This window comes from Eublepharis macularius, chromosome 3 (genome assembly GCF_028583425.1).
Source record: "Eublepharis macularius isolate TG4126 chromosome 3, MPM_Emac_v1.0, whole genome shotgun sequence".
NCBI classification, from domain to species: domain Eukaryota; kingdom Metazoa; phylum Chordata; class Lepidosauria; order Squamata; family Eublepharidae; genus Eublepharis; species Eublepharis macularius.
Genome location: NC_072792.1, coordinates 142,439,619 through 142,463,769, shown reverse-complemented (window position 1 = coordinate 142,463,769; position 24,151 = coordinate 142,439,619). Strand labels below are relative to the sequence as shown.

Below are 24,151 nucleotides of genomic sequence, written 5' to 3'. Positions count from 1 at the left end.
TAACTATAATTCCATGAATGTTTTGGTGCCAGTTAGATATATGGTTTCCCATTCTTGAGAGTTTCTAATTCCACCCCAGTATGGGAGAACAGGAGCACAAATTCATTAAATAATTCCTCACATATAGTGTTCTTATAGGTTGTATTTAATTCCTTCCATTTACCTGGGAAGGAATTAACAAATGAACTGGGTTTAATCTCATGAAGCTTCCTTATATTGAGTCAGACTGTTGATCTATAAAACTTAGTATTGTCTCCTCTAACTGGCTACAGCTTTTCAGGATCTCAGATGGAAGTCTTTCATATCACCTGCTACTTAACATTTTTTGCTGGAGATTCCAGGATTAAACCTAGTATATCCTCCATAGAAAGCTTATGCTCTACCACGGAGCCATGCCCCCCCACACACACCTTCACAAATACGGTAGCTACCTATCCATCCAATTTTAAAATTTGTTTTCTGTTGATTGGACATACCAAGGAGATTTCCACAATATTTTATCCCAATCCGTTCATTACTTTCTATCTATGTTGAGGAGAGGAATTCTATAAGAACCTTCAGAATCTAAAGCCCACAGAAGAGAGCTGGTGAGGTGGGATGAGAGAATAATCCTTCACTGTTACAAAGTTTGGGACCTCTCTTGTTCTCTCAGGTCACTGTGAATTTAAAATGAAAAGGATAATGCATACCGCCCAGTGCTCCTTGAAGGAAGGGCAGATAAAACTATGATAAATAACAAACATTATAACAAACATGTAAAAACAGTGAACTGTCTTTACATCTTCATGTTCTTCCTAAGCATGAAGAAAGGGACAGGGGGGAAGGAGCAGAGGCAGAAGGAAAAGATGATTGTGGTAGAAAAAAGGCTGGAGAACTGATTGTTGAAGAAATGGAAAGAAGCACTGTCCAGTTTACTGTTATCCCCAGAGGGTAACAAATAGACAGGCACAAGCACACATATTATGATCATATCATAATATCCACTTTCCTTTTTGAATTGTCTAATAACTCCATGTTGCTCAGGAGTCAGTTTTACCATTCTGCACTTACAGACTATTTAACAACAACTGGTAATTCCAAGGTGTATAGCAGCAAAAAAAAAAAGAAACATGGGAATCCAGCGGCAACTGAAAGACTAACAAAATTTATTCCACTGGAATTTATGCTGAAATAAATTTTGTTAGACTTCAAGGTGCCACAGCTTTTACAACTTCTAGTATTTGGTCATTAATTTCCCACAATAATTACTTCAAGAATATTTTCTTACCAGCTGAAGGGTTGCAACATGTGAGGGAATGTGAAACATTTCTACATTTGGTGTGACTGTGCATGTGTGAAATAAAGAGAAAATCCCAGCAAGACAGAGCTATATCCCCTAGCTTATAAATCATGAAACGCTACTTGATTTGTTACATTTGTTCAACACCTTCTGTCCTCTGGAAGAGGACAAAGACCAGAGGAATAATGAAGAAAACAAGATCTAATGTGTTTTAGGTTCATACACCGTTAGACACTACCCGAGAAACACAGAGTTCTGATAAAGTACAGACAACAATCTGCTTTTCAGTAACTCTTGATGAAGAACTATAGGATTTAAGATATCTCCTAGCATTATCTCATAGTTGATATTCTGTCTGATGAATTAAAACTATATACCACAGAAATAACTCAAAGGTTCTTAGTGTACTATAGACTAGGCAAAGTAGAAAGAAATAGGCTACTGCTTGAAGCCGAATTTTCCTAAGTGTAAACTGAAATAAAACAATTTTGACTTTTAAAATGTTTTAGCATTATTATGGCAACATCTAGGCTAAGCCAATGTTATGTCTTACTCTGTCATTAGGGGGGAAAAGGGAAGTATAGAATTATATTGTATTTTCACAACGCTTAATGTGTTAACACAAAATTGTACTACCAGTTGTAGAACTGCCTATTTATCCATGAATTTGGTATGGCAATTTTATTTTTTTAGTAGCGGAGTCTTCCATAAGATGTTGGAATTTCAGGTGGATTCTTGTCTGTTTTGGAATGTTCTCTACAATACTTGTACAAGAAAATTTAAGCCATTCCTCCCCTAATAAAATGGAGCTTAGCTTGGCATTATACAGAAACAGCAAGGAATCCAAAAAAAGTCACAGGTAGGGAAATTCCTTCCCCTCTCCTTGACCTTAGCTTCCCCACTCTTACTCTGTCTTCCTATCTCTGGCATCCCCTTCTTTCCAACTATCCTTCCATTTTTTCTTTACCTGCTATTCCTGTTCAGTCTTCCTTTATTCCTTGCACTACCCGAGAAACACCTATCTGACCTTTTTGCCATCACCTATCTGCTCGCCTGCTGGCTTAACTGCTCTGTTCCCCAAATGTTCCAGTCTTCTCTCCTTCTGCACATTCTTTATCCCCATTCTTTGGCCCGCCTAGTTCCTTTCACTGCAATCCTTCTGTTTGTTCACTTTTTCAGTCCTGCCTGGCATGGCAAAGAAGGATGGTGAAGCAGGCTGCTACTGTGTGTGTGTGGATAATTTAGCTCTTCAGTCAATGCACCCCTCCTCCTTTAAAATTACATAAGGCAATCCAAGATATTATATGAGGTCAGACTTCCTTATACTCCCCAGTGTCTCAAGAGCACAAGTAAAAGAAATTCACTGAGTTAGGAATATGCTTTAATTGTCTTGCAGATCTATATCCTACAGTAGTAATTCCTTACTCGTATCAATTATCTAGAACATATTTTTAAGAGAGAAAAATGATCAAAATATGTTGTCCTTTTTTATAATATAGAACCATGTAATTGAAAAGGGCCATATGATTCAACCCCATGCATCAAAGCAGAACATCTATACTCCAAAAAGGATTCCATGTAAGATGGTGTTACAACCTTTTCTTGAACGCCTCCAAAATATATAACAAAAATCCAAGATATAAATAGCTAAAATTCATGGTTTAGAAATGATGCTGCTGACACAACATAAAATGACACTAACTTCTTGAAGATGCCACTTTATACTCCTAGCTCAGCTTCAAATGCTTTTGTCCTTGATGAATTTCAACATGGACATACTGATGTCTTCACTGCCCATGACTATACCAAATATAAGGTTTTAAAGGGACCGTATTCATATACAAAATGTAAAGAAGGTTTTAATAACTTTTCAATAAAAAAGAGGTCCATACATTACCAGAAGATACAGTTCATCACAAACAGTATTCTTACCTGGAAGAAAACAATAAATTCCATCAGTTCCATTCACCCCAAATAGTTCCAAAATAACATTTTAAAGATATCCTGGCAACCAATGAACATAAAAAGAAAACAAGGAAGCAACACTAGAACAGGAAATTGCCATTTCATTCAAATAGTAATTGACATTAACAGGGAAACCACAATGAATGCATACAAACAACTGCTAAAGGAAACTTTTCCTTAGGTGGTACAGTGAAAACGGCCTGAGGCACCCACCCAAGGGACCAACAAAATAAAGTTTAGTTGTTTAGAGGGGGACCTTGTAGTCGAAAAACTATATGGGATTTAAAAATGCAATGAGTTATGGTGGAGTTTATCCTTTTGGAAATACAACTTCTCAGCTGCAGTGAAAAGGGACTGACAATAAAACAGCCAGTATCAAAGGAAAGGGGTACCCATATTAGTCTGTCATAGCAAAATAAAACAAAAGTCCAGTGGTACCTTAAAGACATCTATCTTGATCATCTTCCCTAAGTGCAACAATATGGGTTGAGATTCAGTGACCACAGTGTTTTCTTTTTTTGAGGAAAGAAGACTATTTAGATGGGATATGATGGAGATGTATAAAATTATGAACCATATAAAGAGAAAAACAGATATCTGTATTAAAGAAGTGTGCTTATCCAACTCAACTGATGAGTTCAAAAACAAACTGAAGGAAAACATGGCTGTAAAACAGGTTTGGACTATTGCAAAGGGGATAAGTCTAAATTAGGCAGAAGCTCTGTTCAGACATAATGCCAAACCATGCTTTGGTGTTATGGGAGCAAGTCTTGGGATCACTGTCTTGTATACTGATTTCTTGTTTATAGCTGCTACATTTAAACCATGCGAACTATGATTTGCCACAAAAGGTATGTGTGGCTTTAGCTGTGAACTGAGCCTATGAGAGCTAAAACTGAATCTTCATATTCAATTGCAATATGCTTTATGTACTACACCAGATAATGTAAGCCAATATCTTGCTCTGTTTTTATAGGGTGGACATGGGGAAGGATGGATACAACCTGGCTGTTGGAGACAAAATATTAGACTAGACAAACCTTTGTTCTGGTTAAACAAGACAAATCTTACATTCATAATGTTCTGAATATTTCTACCTATTATGATCTAGCAAATCTTAAACAAAACAAACAAACAACATTACGGATTTTCTTCCACAAACTGTTCTGAATCTATATTAGCTTAGATGGTTTTGAAAGATGTTTGGAAAAACCCACTCCTGATTTAAAAAAAACTGTTTCTTGCAATTGCAAATAAATTATGAAAATGTTAATGAGACTATATTCAACTGCAGCAGAAATAATAAGTTACATCATTATACCTATCCAAATACTGCAATAACTTTGGATTACTGCATCTGGCAAGATGAAACAAGCATTGTTTGGTTTAGCAATTCCTACCTCTGTCTTCATTTCAGTCTTCCTGAAGCATATACTGTGTATTCTATAATCAGATTGTGTTGCTATAATCAACATTATGTAAGCAGCAAGTAACATCTAAGCTGTGGAATTGTCAAAAGAACCACCAAGACCTTCGTGAAAAGTTCACAGTATCTTGCAGCTACAGGTTGTTGTTGTCCCAAAGAAGCCAATCTACTCCTCTTATGTTTTGCCTGATCATGTTTAAGGTTATAATGGTATAATTCCATTGCCACAGTGACAAAACAAAATACAAGGGATACAGCACTATACTATCTCACTATTTGGTTTTTAAAAAACATAATTTTTGAGGTTTTCTGTAACAGACACTTCCTTATCAGTAATTACAGCTTTTTTCAAAGGGCTTTCCTCTCTATTGCCTAATTTATTATCACAATAGTTATCCGGAGATGGCAAGACTGAGAAAGAAACAAATTTGCCCAATGTTGCTTAGTGGCTGAAGAGGGATTGAAGGCTAGATTTAGCTATGTCCAAGCACAACACTTCACTGCTGTCTAGAAGTTGGCAGATTTTAAGGCTCTGACAGGTCAAGAAAATACTTTACTCTAAATCTTCAGGTGGTGGGAATTGAACCACTCATAGTTTCAAACAGGCCATTAATTGAATTGCTTACATTTTCCATCTCTGCTAGAAATTTAGATATGTTTTAATGGAACAGTAGTAATACACACACACACACACACAAACACATATACATGATTGCATTGCAATGCATGGTCTCAACCACATGGACAAGTCTTAACTCCTTTGGGAGTGTATTAAAATCAAAGAAAGAGAGAAATGTACATGTATTATACAGAACTTTGCTCCTCCCCCCCGCCTGCAACCATGCCTACCACTAAAGAGAAAAGCTGCTGTTAAATCAAAACAGCAGTGCAAACTACTTTCAGAAAACCATTTTACCACACGTAGGTCTCTCTATCACTTGTATGAGATCAGCAAAGCCCCCCCCCCCCCGCACCAAGCAAAACATAAGAAAACAGAAAATACTGAGCTGTCTCAGTAAGAGAAATTTTCACAGTTGTTTGAATCACTGATGCCTCTCCACTTTATATCATAGTTCACTTATCAATGCAAAACATGAGTAAAGTTTCAGAAATATAGGGCCTGAAACAAAGCAACTCCTAATCAGATCTGGCATGAAAAGGGGGAAAATGTACGGGGTGAGGTAAGTGTGATCATACCCTGCAGAAGAACAGCAGATGGCAGGGCTTCAGCACGTTACTTAGACACTAAACAGTAGAGAGCTAGAGATAATTCTCAGGTAAACTTTCCATGAGCCACGACGTCACCCTTCCCTAACCTCCCAGCATTAATCATGTCACTAGTAACCTGATGCAATCAAGAAAGAATGTCTGATTTACAGGGAGGCAGGGCAAGGCAAAGAGAACAAACATGCTGGCATGTCAAGAAAGGCAACGCCAACACAAAATTTAATTTCAGCTCTGTAGCTCTCCCAGAAGGTGTCAAACAGGGTTCTTCCCCCCCCTCTCCCCACAGGCATGTCACTTGTATAAAGATTTTCTGATAGAGGACCATTTCTTAAGGTATAATTCTTTCATCTCAAAAGTTTATCTGAATGTTAGGGGCTGTGACAAAAATTATAGCAAGAAGGATACATGTTTCTACTCACAAATTGTGCTTAGAGATGCCCAGTAGCTCCCAGAATCATGGTACACTTGTGTCTGAATGGGAAGTAGATAATTTATTACATGTTCTGTACAGTGTTACAACTTAGTAACATTATTGGAAGGGTCCCATGACAGAACAGGCAAGCCCTTGGAGCATACTGCTGAGCTTAGGCTGTAACTACATGTTATGAGAGTAGTGTAGCTGCTGCTGAAAGCATCAAACATGCACCTCATTCTCTTCTCCCCCACCCCTGTAATGTTCAGTAATCTAAAATGTGTGACATGATGTCACCAAGTTGAATTTTTTCACCTCTGCAAACACCATCCAATTACATGGAGCAGGGCAGGAAAGCCCAGGCAGTTGTGAAGTCACATAACACATTTTGTTTTCCAGACATTATGGAAGAGAGGAGAGGAGACAACACAAGGTTGGTGTCTTTGGCATCAGCCAATTGACTCGTAATTTCTAGATCTAGAGTTCCATAGTTCAACAAGCTATCTAGGTCTGGAAGTAGCAACCTTCAAGTCCTCTGCAGATTTGTTTTTCTTGCTGAGGTTAAATACTACTACCTCTGATTATCTCCAATATGACAGACAAGTATTGGGACCCAAACTCTGCATGAGGGTTTTCCAGCATCAAATGGCATCTTTTGTCATGTCTGAGCCCCATCCATGCCAATTTTGATTCTGTTCTGCTGAACACACTGTATCTAGCTATAGCTCCATGTCACTTTGCTAGTGTCATAACTATTCTTTCTCAGGCGTTCACAGGTGGTTATCTGTTGAACTGCAGCAGCTTCCAGTGTTTATGACTTTGTGCTCATTCCTAGACAGTGCTGTGTCTTGCCTCCTAGTAACTTATCATGATATCACAAATATGTGAAAAGTTCTCACACAAAGAAAGTGCCACGGTATTGTTTACAGTTGGGAGGGTGGAGAAAGGAGTAAACCAGAAGGGTAAAAGAGAAGTCTCTCACACATGATGTCAATCCTGTCAATTTCTACTCATGCTGGTTAGATGCATGCCTTGCTTCTAAGTAGCCCTATGGACCTGTATATGGAAATGATCTGATTTCTGAATAAATTCCATTTGACTAAGTACTTGTGTCTTACTGCAAATGGGCCAGAGATCTGTCTGCTGTATCCTGTCATCCATAGCCTGACATCTTTCCTCCAAAATTCCTGAAGAGCAGAATAGTTTCTAGAGCAGGATTTTTATTTTAGACACAAAGGGCAGCCGTCGGTGGTTGAAATACCATTTAGTGGTCTTCTGAATACTGATGGACTTGTTTCCTAAATTACTACTGAGTGGTCTTCTGAGTACTGAGTACTGCTGGTGGACTTGTTTCCTTACTCTTTCTTACTCCCCAAACCCAAGTCACAGCCTGATAGCCAAACTCTGATTGCAAAAGCAGGTACAAACCAATAGAAGAAATCCATTACCAAACACACAGGCACACGAAATCAGTGGCCTGTATCAAACTATACATTTTAAAGGCATAAGGGAAGTTATGTTTTCATAAAAGGCAGCAGCACTTTCCACCAATTGCCTCTTCCCATTACAGACACCCCACTTTACTTCCTACTTCCCCCAGCATTGAACCTAGGGCAAATAAGACATGAGGAAAAGCTTTTAATTTCTAAAAATACATTATTTTATGAAATTTATTAACAGATACAATACCAATTACAGGGGCAGTTTCCAAGATGTAATTAGCTTCCTTCTGGTGACAAATCCCTAGGAAGCTGATAATATGAACAGGGCCTCTCAGATGTTGAGAGAGACCAGGCCACCCCTTGTGTGGCCCAGTAACGGGACAGAGGTTAAAAGCTCTGTAATTAATGTCATTTCCCCCCAATCCTGTCACTGTAACTGTGACTGTGCAAGTCATTGAGACAGCGTGGTGTAAATGTTAGATCATCATACTAGGATCTGGGAGACCCAGGTTCAAACCCTCTGCCATCAAAGCTTGCTGGGTGACCTAGAGTCAGTCACATACTCTCAGTTTAACCTACCTCACAGGATTATTGTGAGGAAAAATGGAGGGAAAGAAAATTATGTAAGCCATCTTGGATCCCCATTGGGAGAAAGATGGGGCATAAATAAAGTAGATAAATAAATGTATAACCTCACTTGGATATAACATCAAAAATCTGTGAATGTGAAGCCTGGGTCAAATGTGCCCCCCCTCCCCTGACAGGCCCTGAATATGTGCAAAGTGAAGATAAACTGTGGGCAGGATCACTCTTCAAAGCCATTCTTTAGTCAAAAAGAATGTGACTCCAGCAGTTCTGAATCAGATTCTCTCAGATATGAAATGGAACTAGCAAATAGTCAGGGGCAGACTGGATCATAAAAAGATATGGCAGGTGACAGGCCATTCTTGGATTCATTCAGTAATGTTTATGACAATGGGCACAGACTTGCCCATTGCCTCCAACAGTGCCATTACTGATTGGGTTCAAGCAGAGTAGCCCCCATGGCACTACTTTTGATGCTGTAATTTGGCTTGGTTTGGCTTGCTTTAGCTCTGCAGGCAGCAACATGCCAGAAACTTTCCTGGCAGGTAAGAGCCAATCAGCCCCTGAAAGCAGTGTAAGCACTTCCTCAGACAGTGAACTAATGCTGTCCGCAGTGAAAGTCGTGCCCAATTAAACCACACAAGTGGACAACAGCTCTCTTAGTATGTCAACTGTTCTTCGTGCTTACTTTTTCTTCTTTCAAATTTAAACAATTCAATGGAACTGTGTGCTGTTGAGTTGTCATATCATAAAACATTTACAAGTATTTCAATAAAAAAATAAATTCCCAAGTAAAGTTTTGAATTGGTTTGAAAGTAACAGTTAAACCACATTAAATTGTTTTATTGAATTTTTCTCCTAATAAAAGAGTTCAGATTGGACTATTTGGAAAACTTTTGAGATGTTTTATTCAGCACGTAAGATTAATGCATTTCAAGTTTTTTTTTAATGTCTAGTAAACAGAAATGAAACATACTGAATCAGATGCCAAAATGACTTAGACAGTAACAGTGTTTGGAAAACTCACCTCACTGGCCAGCTGGCAGCTGCCATATCTGCAAATAAGTCATAACCAGCCTTGTTGCACCAGAATTGTTCTCTTCCCTCCCCCTTCAATGCCATGCACAACAAGGTTTCTGCTAAATGCAAACATTCACCATTAAAGAGGAATTAACTTTTTCACAGTGTTCCTGTACAGACTGTCGCCTTCAGTCTTGAATGGGCAAGCTGGGATACCAATATCAGCCAGTGTATGTGGTATTGTATCTTTTTGAGAAGCTGTTGTTATGACAGCTCTTCACATCCAGAGGCTTCTAGTATAGCCTTATCATGGAGATCGTCCTAACTAACTGGAAAGTTCTGAAGCAGTATCTGAATTTTTTACAAACTTTCAGTGCTGTTGTGAATTCCTGGGAAGCTCCATGGAAAAAGCAGTACAAGGTACTCTGGCACTGACAGACGTTAACCCAACTGTGTTTTCACATGTGGACAAGTGACTACACTGTGCAAATGGTCAACTCAGCCTGCCATTTGAAGAGATGCACTTGTCCCTCACTGAGACAGTTGCATATTTTAAGCTATAGACCAGCACAGGAGCAAAGAACGAGAACCGGTTCTATGGCAATAACACAACTGAAGAGCTCTGGTGCAAACATACTTAATGAATCTGGTACAAATTTACTTAACAAATCTAGTGATGTCAGCACTGGGTAGGTATTCTGAATCAAATAGCACACTGACTGATGGAATATCAGGACAGTTGGGTATATGGGATCTTGGTGTAGATGATCTGAGATCCTGGTGTAGAAAGGAGGACTACAGACAAAAATATAAGCAGATGTGGTTTGTGAATCAGACTAGGGTTGAGAAGATCTGAGTTCAAATCCACATGGCAGCATGACAATTTCTTGGTGACCATGGACTAATCACTTTCTTTCAGCCAAAGCTACTTCAAAGGATTATTGCAAGGGTAAAATGGGAAAGGGAGAGCCACGTACACTGCCCTTAGCTTCTTGGAGGAAGGACAAGACAAATATGTAATAGATAGATTTATTTATTTTGCAAAAATTATATCTGCATCCTCAGTCATTCCAGGAATGTGTCTCATGATCAAATTTGAGTGAAAATACAATAAAAAGACTAAAAGATATAGATGTAAAACCAAGATGAAACATTCCACTTAAAAAGCCCCTCACATTGGTGAAAAAGAACATTTAAGCTTGGCACCTAAAGCTGGCAAGGCTAGACCCCCAGGTGAACTGCTACTGCAAAAAGAGCTCTATATGTAGGATGCCACCATGGAGAAACTCATCTTTCCCTTGTGGCCACCAGATGGAGTACGTGGAGAAGAGTCTGTCAGGCAGATCTTAATCGGGGGACAGGAACATATAGAACAGGGGTGGCCAAACTGCAGCTCGGGAGCCACATGTGGCTCTTCTAGACATATAGTGTAGCTCCTGGAGGTCTCCGAGCATCGCCGTGGCCATACATTTTATTTTAGTTTAGTTTATTTCCCTCCCTTTCCTTCTTTCTTTCCATGTCTTTCCCTCCCTCTCTTTCCTTCTTTCTTTCCATGTCTTTCATATTTTCAATAAAAATGTTGAGGTTGCTAGATCTGACTCAGAAAATGCCTCGGGACTTTTGGGAGTGAAGCCTAGCAAGGATGTGACATCACTTTTGTGTTGTCATTTCCAAGTCAAAGGTCAGGTGATGGCTTTTCCCAAGCTCCACCCCTTCCGATGATATCATTTCCAGCATACTGCAGCAAAACCTCTCCCCTTCTTGTGATGTTACTTTCAGGACACTGCCCCAAATCTGAAGTCAATTCAATGCATCGTGTCTTGCGGCTCTCAAACATCTGACATTTATCCTATGTGGCTCTTACATTAAGCAAGTTTGGCCACCCTGATATAGAAGAAGGCAATCCTTTGGGTAACTGAGCACAGACCATTTAGGACTTAAAAAGTACTTCTCAGCAATGTGAACTGAGCCTGAAAACCAAACAGGCAGTAGTGAAGTTTTTTAAAGGACTGCCATGATATGTGCCAGCACCAGATATGGCTGCAGCATTTTGCGCTCCTGAGGTTTCTGAAAGGTTTTTTGAAGACAGCCCCATGTAGCACATATTGCAATAATCAGTCCAAGATATAACCACTTGCTGCAGCTGCTCATGGTAAATGTAGAAAGATTCTCTTCAGAAAGTGTATTTAGTTATTGTGAAAATCTGGAACTCTTTTATCGGATTGATTAGGACTTAATAGGACCTAATGGAATCTATTGGAAGGAGGTATTTTGACTCTTCAGCAACTGAATGCATCAAGAGGAATATCTTTTATTTCCTAGAACCACACCTGCCATTAAGCAAATTCAGGCATTGGTAAGAATTGTTCTCAACTCATATACAGTGTTGTACAATTGATTAGTATTGTATGCATTTTTCATGTCCCTCTGTATCAAGAGATTTTTGGGAATTGTTAGTGCTGGATAATGGAATTACCACAGCTTTTATAACAGGTCATGTCATGTTCTATCAATGTATTACTTTAACTCAGCATATTGCATGCCATGGGGTGGGGGGAGCAGCCACTTGCTGCTTTCTTTCAAATCATGATCAGCATGCAAAAATAAATAGAAGTCTTGTGGCACATTAAAGATTAACAACATTTTATTCCAGCACAGTCTGAAGAAGTGTACTATAATCTATGAAAGCCTGATTCCTGGTTATTTTTGCTGCAACAGATTAATATGGCTATCCCTCTGGAACTGTCATCATAATTAACAGGACGTTTCTTTCCTTTCTTTGCAAATTTAAAAAATTCTACACTTGGTCTGTAACTGGTCCGTAACTGATTTTCACATTTTGAAGTGATTACATTTTCCTATTAATTTTCAGGCTAAAATAAAGGTCTCAAATCTTTCACAAACTTTTTTTTCCTTACCAATACTGACCACTGACAAGTTTCATACTGATTGGCCATGTGGTTTGAGAATGAGTGAGCCACAGACGGAACAAATCTTGGCAGGAGATGGTGAGAGAGCAGGATAAATGTTTCTCAAGAGGTGGCACAGCACAATACAAAGAGCACTGAGTGGGAAGACTTGAGTTCAGATCCTTGCTCAGTTACTTGGTACCCTTTGACAAATCACTGTCTTGGAAACTAGCTTACCATTTAGGGTTGTTATGAATATAAAAAGAAGCTCAAAAGCTTTGCTTTGTTCCAGCAATGTTTCGGATTTCTGTGTTGGATTTCTGCTTATTCTTAAATTGCTGCAATCCACTGTTTATTGAATTTCTCAGTCATTGATCATATTGACTGACACCATGTAATCAGCCTTGAGTCTCATGAGAAAGGCGGACTATAAATAACATAAACAAATAAAGTATCAGCTGTGAGCCATGCAAAAATAATCCCTGTAAATACTTCATACGGACACATCAATTAAATGGGGTTAACAATGGTTTCCTGCATAATCCCAGAGTTTTGTATTCCCAAATTCAAGTGAAATGCCACAAACAAGCACAGATAAAAGGTTCTGTTAAAAATTATAAAACTGAAACTAATAAGCATGCCACATTTTTATAGCTGAATGGAGCAGACAATTGCCATCTGGCAAGCATCTGTTGATGTCTGCACCTCAACGTTCTTTTTGTTGCCTTTATTAGGCGGAATTATATTTTAGGTGGCAAATCAAGAAGGCAAAATAACACAGCTATGCAACAGTCAGCCACAAGAAACAATGAGGAAGAGGATATCAGCAGTCAGTACAATGACCCATCTATGACTTAAGAAGAGACAATTTGTCACATCAAAAATGCAATAAGTTGTCAAAACAGAATTTCGGCTTTTTATAAAACAAAACAGAAAAATCCTCCTACGAGTTCACTAAAGAGTTATCCAGAATACATGAGCTAATGCAGACTAACTGGTGCCTTCTCCCTCTGCTCTGTCATTATCTATCAGTAATAGATGGTTTAATCCTAAAAATATATGATGCGGTTTTTCACTCTGGGTACTAGCTTCCAGATGGAAAGGGTAAAATGCAGAATGTTGTTTAGCTTCAAAAAGTTCTCCATGTGTATTAAATAAATTAGTGACTCCCTGGAAGTTAAGAAAAGTTAATTCTGGCACAGAAGAAAATGCAGCTTTCCTGTTCTGCATATAAGTTAGAGTTTTTTTAAAAAAAATTCTCTCTGAATCTGGGTAATTCATGTGACATAATGCAACACCTGCCAAATTACAGTCACAATCCTAAACAACTTCTATAACTTAACAGTGTCAGCCCTCCCTCCATCTTTTATGATTTTTGTTTTGGAACACTTGAGTACCTTTAGCCATGTATATATGCTTAGGCGCAGCAACAGTATAAACCAAACTTGGCTACTGAATAGCCTCAATGATTTACAAGCAGGTATTAATTGCTAAGAAAGCCCTACTGCACTTAACTGAATTCTGAGCAGCAACCATGCCATCTTCAGAAACTAGACTGGAATTATGAGCAGCAGAGTGATTCAACAAAATGATGGCCTATACCTTCATGCCATGTGTATTTCTCTTTGTCCACTGTGCAGGTGGATCCCCTCTGTCCATCATGGAGTAAGTTTCTCTTATGTTATTTTTCTGGATGACCCAGGCCAGGCCTGATTCAGATGCAGAAGGCACTTAAGATGCCCTAAGCATTTAGTTAGCTTTCCTATATCACATCATCTAACTCCAGGCAAGAGACACACCCCAAATAATGTTTTAGGTTTGTTACTGGGTGGGTATTGTATACAACAAGTAACTACAATGATAGACTCTCTGCTTCCAAATTAAGCTGTTGTTAAAAAATGAATATTCATCATTCTTAATATTACTTCAGTCAACAGAAATACACACATACCATCCATTATAACTACATAGATCATTGGAGGAGAGCAATTACATGAGCCCAAAAAAGTATCTTACCCAAAGATAAGAAGGTCACGGGCAAGTAGCCCCTTCCAAGAAGCTTCCAATCAATTCAGCTTCTCATATTCAGAACCATCTCCTAACAATAACTCACTATCCCTCTTCAGAAGGGCTCACATTTTTGGCTAACTAATTATCTTAAATACCAGACAAGGCTACCTATATCTGAAATGTCTTCTTAAAGTATATAAAATTGTTAGTTCATTAAGTCTATGTAAAATTAGTGATTAGAAGTTTATTATACATATAAATATATTTTGACCCTCAACTAATACTCCCATCCTTGAATGCTATCTTCAGCTTCTATGAAGTTGGACTCTCCTGTCCTTCTCAGATGCTCTCTGCACTTGGGCCTCAACACAGAGGATCTATTGGTATGGGTTAGACAGCTCTTCTAATAGACACAAGGCCATACAATTGCATTACTCCTCTGTTTCATGCCCCTCTCTAAGGCTGTTCTATTCTAGGCCTCCAGACTCCCTTCTTGGCATGTCTAGCTGAGAGGCCAGGCTAGCCCAGTTTCTGTGCGCAAAGACATCTTCCATGATCTTCTTGGTGAAATTCAGCAACAGTTCTCCTATATTTCTAGCTATATCCATGACATTATGTACTCTTTGTCTCCCTGAAAGACATTCATGTTGTGGAAGTACCTCATGCCAGAGGAAACATGTTCTGCAGAGAAGGATAGCCTGCACTGTGGCCAAAGAAAAGTGCATGAGGAACAAAGGTATAGAATCCAAGCTGCTGTGAGGATTACTGTCATGGGCTGGGCCCGCCCAAGCTGGGAGTCCAGGTACTAGCACGAAGCCAAGGAGTGTTCAAAAGTCACAAGCCAGGTCCAGTCCGTAGTCAGAGCACGAGAGTATCAAGTCAAGGTGCAGGCAAGAGCAAGACACAAGGTACCAGGGAGTGGTTGCAAGTAGTTGACATGTTGCTTCCACGCCTGGCAGTTGCTCCTGACTGGCTTTTATAGCCAGGCGTGATTTTCAGCCAGCTGCTGGGGCTCCATCCTGATGCTACTCATCATCACTCTCCAGCAGCTGGCATTGGCTCAGGAGACGAGCACTGCGCCGTCTCTCCTGCAGTTCCAGTCTCTGGCGCTGCCTGCGGCGCTCTCTAGGTGTGGGTGAGCCTGGGGGGGTGGAAGCCCCTGGCTGGGCTTCCCCTGTGGTGCTGGCAGTCCCTGACTGAGCCTCCCCTGTGGAAGTTCCTGGCTGAGCTTCCCCTGTGGCATTGGGGCTAGAGGGTGCTGGTGTCTCAGCTGCTAGCTGTGAGCCTTGATCAGCCAGCAGCTGCTGCTCATGATTGCTGGCTTCTGCTGAGTCAGGGCTAGGGCTGGCTACACAGAACTCTTCTTCTCCTGAAGAGTCCTGGCTGGCTACACGAGGCTCCTCTCCTCCAGAGGAGACCTCACTCTCAGACTGGGCTATGACAATTACTTTATTATGTTAGCTTTGACTTGTGTTTCAGGTGTTTTCAAAAGGCGCTTCTTACGTGTTTCCAAGACATGCTTATTACAATATTGCTTCACAAAACTCTATTTTCAATTGCAGGTTCATAGCCCAAGAGAGGATTATTTTCACTTCTAAGGTATGCAATAGGATGAAATAGCTTTTATTTACTGTACTGGAGAAGGATAACATTAACATTCTTCACCTAAAAATATCTTGAGAGCAAAAATTGTCTTCATGTGTGTAATACAAGAATACAATTTCATAAAGAAACTTCAATCAATGTACTGTGTGATAATACTTTACCAGTAACAGCTGCAGCTGATTGAAATGGCTGGATTTGCAGTAATGGGTTTATACGTGCAGAAAGGATTGTGGGTGATGCTTCACAAAAGAATACATACTGCCAATAAATCAACCTTAAAACCATATCCACCCAGTTTAGATTATTGTGCACCTGCTCATGATGCTGGACAATTTCTTTACGTTCCTATAAACCTTTATCTCTACACAGTGTGTGGAGAATATTGGATTGCAAATCTCCAGAATGTAATACTTTCTGGAAGTCACTCTAAACCAGATTTCTGTGCAACCAGAATACTTCAAAGCAATCTCAAAATATTAAATGTTTTCAAATGATCCTTTTTAATATTATCCACTCCTACCTGCCCAAAGATGTCTCTGCTATGCACCAAGTGTGAACTTTCAGACAATTAAAATGTTTTTCATCCACAGAATGGCAACAGAGATTATTTCCCACTGATACGTAATACATGAATACACTGCAATACACCATACTATTTCAAGGGGTCATCCAAAAATAACCCTGGTAATCTGGTACTGGACTACCAGAGAGTTAAAAAAAACGTGGGGACTGCAAAACGCAACTAAACATTTCTTCAAGCATCAAAAATAATTGTCCAGAACAATACCACTGATGCCAAGCATTCATCTGGACATGGGTCGAGAAAGTTTCTGCCTTTCCTCCTGCTCTCTGAAGCAGAGACAGAACTCCCTTCTTGTTAGCATTTTTTCTCGCTATAGAAAACAATATGGAGTGGTTGGGGGAATCTTGTTCAGGGAGCATTTTGGTTTGGGGTGGGATTTCAGTTTGGCTTTGTTGGGTTTTCTATAGGTTGAGCTTCCATTTAGGAGTGTGCCTTTGGCCAGTGGCAACCTTGCCCCTATGATTTTTTGCCTGAGAGCCAGCTTGGAAATTTTCTCACCATAGGAAACCATGGAGAATGGCTGGGGGCACCTAGTTCAAGGGCCCAGAGAATAGAACCCCAAGGCCCAACCTTCCTGAAACTTGGGGGGGGGGTCTTTAGTTGACAGTCAAGAGTAAGTTCCCTGCAAATTTGATGGTGTTTGCTTAAAAAATGCTCCCCAGCCCCCCCAGATAGTTTTCTCCATAGGGAATAATGGCCAAATAAATCCAGGATTCTCTAATCTTGTTGAACCAGATAAGAGAATCTTACCTAGATTTCAGGGATACCAGATTTTTTTTTTGGTATCCCTGAAATCTGGATCCAGATCAACCAAATTTATTCATTTTTTTTGTCCACACCCCTACCTTAAACTGTAAGGATTTATTTACAGTTTATATAGTGCTGTAAATGTTTAAACTTTTTCCAAGGTTGGAAAATGTGGCAAAGGATTATCTGTGGATTCTAGAATTGTCTATGCCTGTGGAACATGCATTTTGCAACTAAGCATGTTAATATATTATTTTTTATTAATGAAAAATAAATAGCAAACTATGTAAGAATGTAGGTGATGTAACTCTGTGGTCTAGATCAACGACAACTTTTTTGATAGTTTAAATGGATGCTTTATTAAATAGATTTTTATATCCCTACTCAACACTTCTGCTAAAGTAACCAGTTGCTGATTAAGAAATCAGGAAAAATGAATCTATTGTTGTTTGAAGAAAGTAAAATCTAAAATGTTTCACAAATTTTTGAAGATATAGTGACATCCATCATGTTTTATGGGACTATTTTGGAACAATCCTTTATATCTCAATTGGCAAATCTAGTACTGTATTTTCTTCAATGTACAGAACTCATCATTTTGGAAAGTTAAAAAAAGCATTACATGATTGCACCAATCCTAATTGTTATCTCTCAACTTAGTATCATATTAAAAACTAGCGAGTATCCATTTACATGTGTTTTAACAAATTAGAACATTCCCATATAAGGAACATTCCCAGCATAAGGAAAAATGGTCAACTAAAAAAAAAGGAAAGGAACAACAACAACAACAACAACAACAACAACAACAACAACAACAACAACATTTATATCCCGCCCTCTCCGCAAGCGGGCTCAGGAAAGGAACAATTAATCACATACCACTCTTTCACAAATTTAACTGTTCCTAAATAACAGAAAAAGGCTGTCACATAAACAAATTTCATGCTCTTAAACCAGTGTAGAAACTAATTTTGTTGGAGACAGCAATCTAATTAAATTATATGTGAATGGTAGATATTTTAGTATACAGCATATATCAGAATGACAGTGTTTGCCATTTGTATACTAAAATGATTAAGAACAGTCTTTTGGGCAGAGATGGTGCTGTTGTAAATACATTTTTGTGGCAATTTAATTGTAATTGAAGTTCAATTAGCTTCAATATTGAAATAAGTGGTCCTTTGGGAAGGCATATTTCTTATGTCTTTGCATGCAACATATACAAGCCAGTTCCTTTTTTTGTAACCTATTTTGGATAGTATTAGGATTATATGACATAAATGAGGTCATCCAGGCTTATATAGTTTACACCAGCTGTTAAACACCATTAACTCTTTCTTTGACAAGTAACATCCAAGAGGAATGCAAAGAAGATATTTTGTATAGATGGTCATTCCTGAATATTATTGTTGTTGTTGTTAAAGAAGTAAGATTCTGATTTTTTCAATTTTGTCTTAAAAGCATGTATTAGTGATTCGTACTTCACTTAAAGTTTCAGCATTATATATGGATGTTTAAAAGGTGAAGTATAGTTTGCGTGATTTTGTGTAAGGTCCCACAAACAACTTAACTTTAGACTAACTTTTTTTTGTTGTACTTTGCTTTACACCATATAAACCGCATGCTGGCAAGCATTCCTGCAAAGACTATTACAACAAAGGTCTTTGTGTCATTAATCTGTACATTTTTCTAGGTATGTTTTAATCTAGACATCTATACCTCTAATATCATTAATATTTTCAAACATATGTGGTTAAGGTTTAAAAACATGTTTCCCAGTGATGTTAAACTATAGTGGTCAAGCACCTACTTTTAGTTATGTGCTCTGCTATCTTAGTTTCCAATTACCATCTATTTTCACTGACTTCACCACACTCTCTATGTAAAAAAAGGCACAACCACTATAAACCAGGGGTCTCCAACAAAACACTGGTGAGCTACCCGTACCTTATTGGCTGCAGCAGAGTAGCTCACGTGTCTCCTAGAAGATGCAGGAAGAGATTATAAAATGATCTGCTCTAGGCTTTTTAAAAAAGCTTTTTGTTCTATAGGACTTTTATCTGGGCTGACAGCTTCATTTTTGGTGCTCTTCCTAGTCCATGGGGAAATCACTCAGGATATTTTTCAATACTCAGAAGTAGCTTGCATCAAAGAAAAGATAAGACAACCCTAAACTTAGAAAGTGATTAGATCCTGCTTTCTTCGCAGGCCAGCTGGCATTTAAAAGGGCCCTTTCCCTGCTGTGCAAGTGGCAGGGAAAGGGCCCTTTCCTGTCTTCAGCTGGCCAGCGGGGAAAGGGGAACTCCCAGCAGGCCAGCTGGCATTTAAAGGGCCCTTTCCCGGCCGCTTAAGTGGCCAGGAAAGGGCCCTTTCTGGGCTTCCCTGCACAACAGGGAAAGGGCCCTTTAAACTACAGCTGGCCAGTAGGGTAATCCTCCCCCTCCCCCGCTTGCCAGCTGAAGCGGGGAAAGTCCTGCTTCCGCTTATTTCACCTGATAGGAGGAGGAGGAGGGAACCCCCTCCTCCCCTCCCATCGGGTGAAATAAGTGGTAGGGCAGAAAGTTTCGGTGTGCTCCGAATCTTTACAGAGCATACCGAAGCATGCCAATAAGCAGTTTCCAAACCTCATTTCCAATTCTTTTTTTGAAGTGGGAAAACCAAATCTTCCCGTTCATGCACACCCCTAGTAATATGTATCTTTAATGGAAACATGGTCACAAATAATACTGACTGATTGCCCTTATTGCTCCTAAACAGTCTAACACTGAGACCTGCTTAGCTTTTAATAGTATAATAGCAGTATATGCTGTGCATCCACACACACACAAACTAACTACTGTAAGTCCTACTTCCCCCCTATACACACCGGGGCTGCCTCCTTCCCCACTTTTTCTGTAGGCATTAATACCTACTCTTCTCAGTATCGGCTCAGTGTGTACAGATACCTGGTCTTCTCAGTGTTATTGGCTGTTTTCTCACATCTTTAACATAATGCAAAACTCATGGAACAAGGGTGTCTTCATGTCACAATTTGTGAGGTCATCGCGCCATGAAGGCGGAATCATGATGGGGTGATGTCAGAAATCACGTTATGTTCCGTGAGTTTTGCATGATGTTAAAGACGTGTGAAAATGGCCATTGAATCCATTGCCTGTTTTCTGATTTGTTTACCTGTTACCTATGTCAAATATCATTCCTAATACACTTCCAAATTTACCTAATTAGCTTGCACTGGTCGAAATGGGGGGGGGGGAGAACAGGTGCAATGTGCAATAATTTATTGAGGTTATTGTGATCCCTATGCATCAAGGGATCTTCTATACAGCGTTTCAAGTATCACCTTGAGCCCAACGAAGCCTCAAAACAAAACACGTAGGGATCACAATAACCTCAAAAAGTTCTTGCACCTTGCACCTGTTTTTCCTTTTCTGCCTACCGGCATGGCCATAGTTTCCTAAGCTTGCACTGGCACCAAGTCTCACAGCATTGTTCTTTTGTAGACACTTGAAAAATTATATTGCTGTTTAAATGATAGGTTTTATATTTAACATTTTAAAATATATGACATGATCCCAAATGTTTTTGTTTTGCAGGAGGGAGAGCTGTATTTATTTTTAAACCCTTCTAAATATTCTTTCTCCCACCCCAGAGGGGACCCAGTTAGAGCATAGCTGCCTGTGTGATATCTGCAGCTGTCACTAGCCCCAATAAATGAAAGTTTTAACATTTTGAAATCACTTCACTTGAACATTTTATTTATTTACTTCATCTCCCCCCTCTCCATTTTTCTTCCCAATAGGGACCCAAAGCATCTTACATTGTTCTCCTTTCCTCCATTTTATCGTCACAGCAGCCCTGAGAGTTAAATGAGGCTGAAAGTGTGTGACTGGCCCAAGGTCCCCAGGCAAGCTTCTGTGGCAGAGTAGGAATGCAAACCTAGTTCTACCAGATCCAAGTCTGATACTCCAACCACTGCACCACACTAGCTCTCTGCATGAAAATAGCACTGATTCGCTGTACTTTAAATGCCAGCTGACCCACAAGGAGAGCTCTCTCCTCTGCGGGCTGGCTGAAGGCAGGCAAGGGCCCTTTAAACTCTAGCTGGCCTGCAGGGATCCTCTGCAGGTCAGCTGGAGCCAGTTGCAGTTTGAAAGCCCCGAAGCCACCCGAATCACTTTGGTAAGCTTTGATTCGGAATTTCCGAATTGGGGCCAGCATGCTGGGCCAAATTTGGAAATCCCAAATCTTTACAAATCGGGTTTGATTTGGGTATTTATCCCAAATTGGAAACCCGAATTGCACACCCCTATTCTTATTGTATAACTGCTTTAAAGATGGACCAAGTTTCACAAATTAATTTTAAAAATGAATGATCATTAAAAAAAACAATGGAAGAAGAGACCTCAATAAATACCAGATTAATAATATAAATGATACATTTACTATTTACCTTTAAGTTTCTATTCAGGTCTTTATTTTGAAGAAGATTGATGCTATAATAGCCTAAAATTCAGAACAGCTTTGTTCCAGTTTCATAAAGTCAGCTAACATGTTAAATGCATGCAGATTTATGACATCTGGAATCAAGTCCCACCTAGTTTTAAACTACAGAAGCTGATTATTTCAGCCAACAGGAATTTACTTTCGTTAAGCCCTTTCTACCTTGTCAAATCAAGTAGATTTTGTGCATCAGTTTAATCTCTGTTCACTGGCAGGTTTCAGAAATCAGCTATTGTGTGCAGGTGGTGTTGAAAGATAAGGAGCTGGAAAGTAGTTCCCACATCGCCCTTTGGATAAATATGATGTTCAGCATATATCTTGCTTGACAATGCCAATGACATAAAACCATCAACAGATTTTTAATGGCTATCAGACCACAGTAGTTCTTTCTAATATAAATATACCCTACACAGACATACTAGAAATTTTTAAAAAGGTTTTCAGAATTTAAAATTGCCTGATAATTGGGAACTGCGCACATGATATCAGCACTGGGCAGCAGTACTCCTGTTCACGTGTTATAGTGAACACATGTGCATCCTGCATGTACATGTGCACGTCTGTTTGTAAGGAAGAGCCAAGAAGTGTTCACTTTACAAATGAAACTGGAGGCTAGTACTTGGATAAATATGGGGTTTAAATAACACATTCAGCTGCACCTGCACAGAAGGTAACATGAAAACCTTAAATGTGCATATAAAGAAAAACCAGGTATACACTGTAAACAGATTGCATTCATTATAACCTGCGAAAAGGGCTAGAGCCTTCCCCCAATGCCTCCTATGAAAGAGGCTCTTCCAGTGGAGAAATGTGTTGACATGAGCAGATCAGAGTAACAAATGTCACACAAACCCCTTAATTAGGACTGCTACTATTTAACCTGGAGATAGTACCTATGCCTTTAAAATCTCCAAGGCAGTACTTGGGCTTTTGTTCTGCTCCTCCACTAGTATATTCTCTTTTCCTGCCCTTCTACCTACTATAGGAAGAAGGGGTCTAGTTTTACCCTAGAGAGTGGATGCAAGAACCAGTGAAAGAGAGTAGGATATAGCAGCTGTATTAATGTGACTACCTCACAACACATTTTAATTCTTCTGCAAAGAAAACGTAACTGGTTTATCCTGTCCATTTCATCCATAATCCATCACCAGCAGAAATATACAACTGAAGTCCTGCTTGCCATAGCAGTGATGGAAGAGGGAAGGGATGAACGTATGAAAATGATTTACAACTTAGTGTCTTATAGTTAAGCCACTGGTTGTCTACTCAGACTAGCAATTGTTCTCCAAGGTCTCCAGCATAGATCTTTCCTAATCTTGCTACCTAAAGTGCTTCCACTGGAGGCTTGGAAATTAACATGGCACCTTCTGTATGCAAGGCTCAACATTATCCGTCACTGGTAGAGAACAAGGCTGTGGGAGGAATGAGTATGGCTGCCTTGCCTCCCACTTCAACAAGAGGCTGTATCCTCGGTGTGGAATGTAAGCTACTCACATTAACTGACACCCTCAGTACTTACTAAAAAATATACATGTAAGGGTTAAAATCTGGTCACCCCATCTTAAAGGTGGCAGGTTTTTACAAGCGATAGTAAAATGAGACACATAAACGGCCAGAAAATTGGCTTTGGTGTGGAAAACCCAAGTTCTTCAAATATTTATTCAGTTTAGTAGCCAATGGCTAGCCTTTCTCTTCAGATAACCATTTCACAGAGTTGTGAAATATTAGACATTTCCCCCCTTACTCATTAGGCCTCCAATATTGCTTTACTGCGATAAACAAAGAGAAGAAATTCCCTCAAAAAACACTATCTCGAATCCAAACTATTTTTAAGAATCTAAAGTATCTGAATAGTTTTTTCAATATAGAGAGCATTTGTTTAATATAAAGACTTAAATTTTAAACTTTAAATTAATTTTGCCTCTCCAACCAAAATATACATTTTGCCCCACCTCCCATATTCAACTATTAATTTTGAATAGTTAAAGTCATTCTGTCACAAACAGACAAGACAATTTACTATTACCTTTCATGAATGCTTTGATGTTACAAGCCAACCTAAACATTTAGGTATTAAATATTTCAGTTTCATTTAAGACATCTAAATTGGATAAGTTCTCTATCAGGAAGGCCTAGATTGCAGTAATAGAATATAAAATAGCACCCAGTTTAGCAGGCTAGACAGCGCCTAAAATTGGTAGAGACAAAAAAAATGCTTTGTCATCCAGAGTATATCACTCACTCTGGGCTGAGGCATGCTCTTTAGGGTCCTTGGAAATAAGGCCTTCTTGATGGATAACTTGACCTCTGAAAGCAATACAATCACCATTCCTAAGTACTGCTGTCCAACAACATTTATCACATGAAATTCATACAAAATACTTTAGAAAGAGGCCGGGGACTTTAAGTCACTACATTCTATTGAAAACATATGTACT

The 24,151-nt window shown here is 39.2% G+C and overlaps 2 protein-coding genes across 6 annotated transcripts in view; one reads left to right on the top strand and one right to left on the bottom strand.

The window, feature by feature from the left end:
* The window catches only part of CMSS1 (cms1 ribosomal small subunit homolog), a 270,320-nt gene that overhangs the window by 105,983 nt on the left and 140,186 nt on the right, over positions 1-24,151 (bottom strand). The gene's annotated exons all lie outside the window — the stretch shown is intronic.
* FILIP1L (filamin A interacting protein 1 like) overlaps positions 1-24,151 on the top strand; it is a 239,951-nt gene that overhangs the window by 78,414 nt on the left and 137,386 nt on the right. For 2 of the 4 annotated variants that reach the window (XR_008596648.1, XM_054973295.1), the window contains exon 2: positions 15,838-15,874. The exons of 1 other annotated variant lie outside the window; for it this stretch is intronic. The gene's annotated coding sequence lies outside the window, so the exon portion shown is untranslated. Of the gene's footprint in view, positions 1-11,685; positions 11,713-15,837; positions 15,875-24,151 lie in introns of those variants that run through there. One more of the 4 variants, XM_054973296.1, reaches the window with a different exon arrangement.